We start from the raw sequence: 6,047 nt of genomic DNA on the forward strand, positions 1-6,047 counted from the left end.
GTTCAAAACGTCATTGAAGTCCCGATTCTAAGCCGTTAAGCATGGTGCACTAAACTATCAAGTAGTCATCATATTGAGTTAGCCAAACGTTCATAAAGTCTGCATCTGCTCCTGCAATAGGTCTATCACCTAGCGGTGCATCAAGGACATAATTCTTCTGTGCAGCAATGAGGTTAATCCTCAGATCACGGATCCAATCCGCATCATTGCTACTAACATTTTCAACATAGTTTTCTCTAGGAATATATATAAAAAATAAACGGGGAGCAATATCGCGAGCAATTGATCTACAACATAGATATGCTAATACTACCAGGACTAAGTTCATGATAAATTAAGGTTCAATTAATCATATTACTTAAGAACTCTCACTTAGATAGACATCCCTCTAATCCTCTAAGTGATCACGTGATCCAAATCAACTAAACCATGTCCGATCATCACGTGAGATGGAGTAATTTCAATAGTGAACATCACAATGTTGATCATATCTACTATATGATTCACTCTCGACCTTTCGGTCTCCGTGTTCCGAGGCCATATCTGTTATATGCTAGGCTCGTCAAGTTTAACCTGAGAATTCCGCGTGTGCAACTGTTTTGCACCCATTGTATTTGAACGTAGAGCCTATCACACCCGATCATCACGTGGTGTCTCAGCACGAAGAACTTTCGCAACGGTGCATACTCAGGGAGAACACTTATACTTTGATAATTTAGTGAGGGATCATCTTATAATGCTACCGTCAATCAAAGCTAGATAAGATGCATAAAAGATAAACATCACATGCAATCAATATAAGTGATATGATATGGCCATCATCATCTTGTGCTTGTGATCTCCATCTCCGAAGCACCTCCATGATCACCATCGTCACCGACGCGACACCTTGATCTCCATCGTAGCATCATTGTCGTTTCGCCAATCTTATGCTTCTACGACTATCGCTACCGCTTACTAATAAAGTAAAGCATTATAGGGCGATTTCATTGCATACAATAAAGCGACAACCATATGGCTCCTGCCAGTTGCTGATAACTCGGTTACAAAATATGATCATCTCATACAATAAAATTTAGCATCATGTCTTGACCATATCACATCACAAAGCCCTGCAAAAACAAGTTAGACGTCCTCTACTTTGTTGTTGCAAGTTTTACGTGGTTGCTACGGGCTTAGCAAGAACCGTTCTTACCTACGCATCAAAACACAACGATAGTTTGTCAAGTTGGTGTTGTTTTAACCTTCACAAGGACCGGGCGTAGCCACACTCGGTTCAATTAAAGTTGGAGAAACTGACACCCGCCAGCCACCTGTGTGCAAAGCACGTCGGTAGAACCAGTCTCGCGTAAGCGTACGCGTAATGTCGGTCCGGGCCGCTTCATCCAACAATACCGCCGAACCAAAGTGTGACATGCTGGTAAGCAGTATGACTTATATTGCCCACAACTCACTTGTGTTCTACTCGTGCATATTACATCAACGCATAAAACCTGGCTCGGATGCCACTGCTGGGTAACGTAGTAATTTCAAAAAAATTGTTACGCACACGCAAGATCATGGTGATGCATAGCAACGAGAGGGGAGAGTGTTGTCCATGTACCCTCGTAGACCGTAAGCGGAAGCGTTAGCACAACGCGGTTGATATAGTCGTACATCTTCACGATCCGACCGATCAAGTACCGAACGTACGTCACCTCCGAGTTCAGCACACGTTCAGCCCGATGACGTCCCTCGAACTCTGATCCAGCCGAGTGTTGAGGGAGAGTTTCGTCAGCACGACGGCGTGGTGACGATGTTGATGTTCTACCGACGCAGGGCTTCGCCTAAGCACCGCTACAGTATTATCGAGGTGGACTATGGTGGAGGGGGCACCGCACACGGCTAAGAGACGATCAACTTGTGTGTCTCGAGGTGCCCCCTGCCCCTGTATATAAAGGAGCAAGGGGGGAGGCGGCCGGCCTAGGAGAAGGGCGCGCCAAGGGGGGAGTCCTACTCCTACCGGGAGTAGGACTTCTCCTTTCCTTGTTGGAGTAGGAGAGAAGGAAAGAGGAGGAGAGGGAGAAGGAAAAGGGGGTTGCACCCCTTGTCCAATTCGGACCACAGGGGGGGCGCATGCCTCCTTTCTTTTGGCCTCTCTCCTCTATTCATGTATGTCCCAATAAGGCCCATATACTCCCCGGTGAATTCCCGTAACTCTCCGGTACTCCGAAAAATACCCGAATCACTCGGAACCTTTCCGAAGTCCGAATATGGTCGTCCAATATATCGATCTTTACGTCTCGACCATTTCGAGACTCCTCATCATGTCCCCGATTTCACCCGGGACTCCGAACTCCTTCGGTACATCAAAACACATAAACTCATAATATAACCGTCATCGAACTTTAAGCGTGCGGACCCTACGGGTTCGAGAACTATGTAGACACGACCGAGACACGTCTCCGGTCAATAATCAATAGCGGAACCTGGATGCTCATATTGGCTCCCACATATTCTACGGAGATCTTTATCGGTCAAACCGCATAACAACATACGTTGTTCCCTTTGTCATCGGTATGTTACTTGCCCGAGATTCGGTCGTCGGTATCTCAATACCTAGTTCAATCTCGTTACCGGCAAGTCTCTTTACTCGTTCCGTAATACCTTATCCTGCAACCAACTCATTATTAGTTGCAATGCTTGCAAGGCTTAAGTGATGTGTATTACCGAGTGGGCCCATATGTACCTCTCCGACAATCGGAGTGACAAATCCTAATCTCGAAATACGCCAACCCAACAAGTACCTTCGGAGACACCTGTAGAGCACCTTTATAATCACCCAGTTACGTTGTGACGTTTGGTAGCACATAAAGTGTTCCTCCGGTAAACGGGAGTTGCATAATCTCATAGTCATAGGAACATGTATAAGTCATGAAGAAAACAATAGCAACATACTGATCGAGTGCTAAGCTAACGGAATGGGTCAAGTCAATCACATCATTCCCCTAATGATGTGATCCCATTAATCAAATGACAACTCATGTCTATGGTTAGGAAACATAACCATCTTTGATCAACGAGCTAGTCAAGTAGAGGCATACTAGTGACACTCTGTTTGTCTATGTATTCACACATGTATTATGTTTCCGGTTAATAAAATTCTAGCATGAATAATAAACATTTATCATGATATAAGGGAATAAATAACAACTTTATTATTGCCTCTAGGGCATATTTCCTTCAGTTAAATACCAAAACACCATGGTATTCTTTTGGACAATTTTACAATTTTTTTATTTCCACTTAAAATCAGTTGGTCCCCCAAACCAATTCCTGGTTTTGGAATTCCCATTTTTGTTTTAACCACTTTGTTTTAACCACTACAAACTATCCAGATTTCAAACATACAACCATTTTTAGTCGTCAGGTTCGTCGGAGGAGGATTCATCACCAAGTTAAGAGGAGGAGGATTCATCATCAAATGCAGAGGAAGAGTCTTCGTCGGATTCAAATCCATCATCTGAGTAACCCCACTCGCTGGCCATCATATGGTATAGTTCATAATAATGAATGGACCTGCAGTAATCTGTGAAGACTTGGGCGAGGGTGAATGGACGGAAGCAGCCTTCTAGTTCTAGGGTATCCCATTCAACCATGATGCGCCTATCAGCAACATGAAAGATTGTCATTTTTGAAGGCTCAAAGTTCCCTCGAGCTACCATTGGCTCTATAAAGTAGATGCATCCACCAAGGATGCCCTAAAACTTATCAGCTTGACGGAGAGGCACTTGGCATGGCTGACGAATAGAGCATGCTTGCCGATGCTACTAACAGGCTCAAGCACCTTCTTCTTGATATCCACTCTACGAACAACTGGTTGATCCAGAGTAAAGTATAATGGTTTGGCCACAAGCAGCAGATCTCCCCTAGAATCCGCAACATAATATCTGCCACCCTCTGTTAGTCCTTGGTGGCTTGTTTCGCCAATATTAGGAAAGATGGTTTCCATCGAGATTGTCAGCGCAGAGCACTTGTGCCTTTGTTCCCCAACAACGACATCAACAACCGTGGGTGAGTAGATTGATCCGTCCAGATCAGTGGCATACACATTTTCTGCGAAGGAAACCATGCATGTAGGTTTGTAAGGGTAATTGGTCCAAAATTGATCGAAGTACTTGTTGTTTTGATCTGCCCACAAGATGTCGCAATTCTTGGTGGAGACGAAGACCATCAATTGTTGTGTTGTCGTGGCAACTGCCCTTACCCCTACATCAGGTATGCTCGCCTTGAAATGCATGATTGAGCCCGTGAACGGGTTGAGAACACAAGCCTTGTGGGGCTTTGTTGATTCCCAAAGTAGGATGAGGCTGCCGCTTGTGGCGCCGACGAAGAAAAACCTGCGGAGTAGTGGGATGCTCTTACGGAGGAATCGACCAGTGTCGATGTTCACTAGTGTGATAAGGTCACCGCAGAGATCGAGCAATGCCCATTTACTAGGCTTGAAGTAGTGAGGATCGGTGTAGTCCTTTGTGGCGGAGCGCCAGTCATGGCAGACAGCGCGTAAGGCCATGTAGTTGTCAATGTCTTTGTTGGACAGCAAGCAGTCGCCGATGTTGCAGACGTTGTCATATGGAAGTGACGTCCAGTCTTGCATCGTAGCCTCCGCTGCCGCATGAGCCAGGCGTCCCCTTTTTTGTGTGTGGTTTGTGCAACTCATGGTGGTTGCTTCTCTGGCTAGTAGCTATGCTCTGGGCTCTTGCTTCTACTTCTGCTTGGAAGGGGTATTTCACAATGGAGTTGCTAGCTATATATAGATGTAAATTGTACTTGTTTGGTTTTACCATGCAGTTTCACAGTGTTGTATTTTTGTGGAAATAAACCCGATGACATACAACTGTTATTGAGCGTGCAAGGACGCACATTGCATCCTGTTCTCACCTCTAAATGTTTGTTCTTCTTGGAAGGAGCACTTCACAATGGAGTTGGTGGCTATATATAGATGTAAATTGTTCTTATTTGGTTATAGTATGCCGTTTAGTAGTGTTGTATTTTTGTGGAAATAAACGTGGTGCCATACAACTGTAAATGAGAGGTGAGGATATACATTGCACCTTGTTCTCACGTCTAATGTTACGTGCCTGCATTCATTTCTCTAAAAAAATGGCGGTTTTAGAACAAATTTATCACGGTAGTGAATGAGGTTTGACCAATAGGTATTTCCAGTCATCTCTTGTATTTTTAGGGAAAGTCATCTCTTGTTAATTTAGTATAGGTGTCAAACTAAAACATGCTTGTATATAAAGGGTGCCATGCATGTGGTTCAATCACACGTGCAGCTAGAAATTAAAAAATACCACTTCCTCCGATTAAAAAAAGTGACGTGGCTCTAGTTCAGCTTTGGTTTAAATTTGAACTAAAGCCACAACAAATTTTTTTTTTGAATCAGAGGGAGTAGGAAAATTGGCAATCAGTAGACGAGTTTGCTACAATGAGACGTTTTCTCTACAATCAACTTGTTAACGCTCGCAGATAGCAATATTTTTTATACACAATCGGGGTTTAAGTCCTAAAATCACCACATTTTTTTATTGCTATGAACATGTATTGAAAATGCACCACAATTTTAAAAATTTCTAAATGCATGAAACCTTTTTAAAAATTTCATTAATAACCGTGATCACTTTAATTAAAACCGTGTGAACATTTTTTGAATGGCATGACCTTTTTTATAAGCCATGATTTTTTCTTAAACTATTTGAACATTTTTATAAGACATGACACTATTTTTGTAAATACACATGACCATTTTTATATCTGTGAATATTTCAAAAATAAAAACACACATATTTATTCAAAGGATTAAAAACTTGCACATTGCTCTGCTCACCAGGGAGCGAACAATTGCCAGAAAAGAAAAAAAGAGGAAATATCAGCTTGGTGGGATGGCCCACGCGGGAAGGACTAAAGGTGGCCGCTACAAGTAACTCGCTGAAAGCAAGATATAGATGTGTCTTATACATAGTAGCCTAAACCTAGAAATCTCCCACAACCCATGTGTCGTCGCC

The sequence above is a fragment of the Triticum dicoccoides genome, chromosome 6A (genome assembly GCF_002162155.2).
Source record: "Triticum dicoccoides isolate Atlit2015 ecotype Zavitan chromosome 6A, WEW_v2.0, whole genome shotgun sequence".
Taxonomy (NCBI): domain Eukaryota; kingdom Viridiplantae; phylum Streptophyta; class Magnoliopsida; order Poales; family Poaceae; genus Triticum; species Triticum dicoccoides.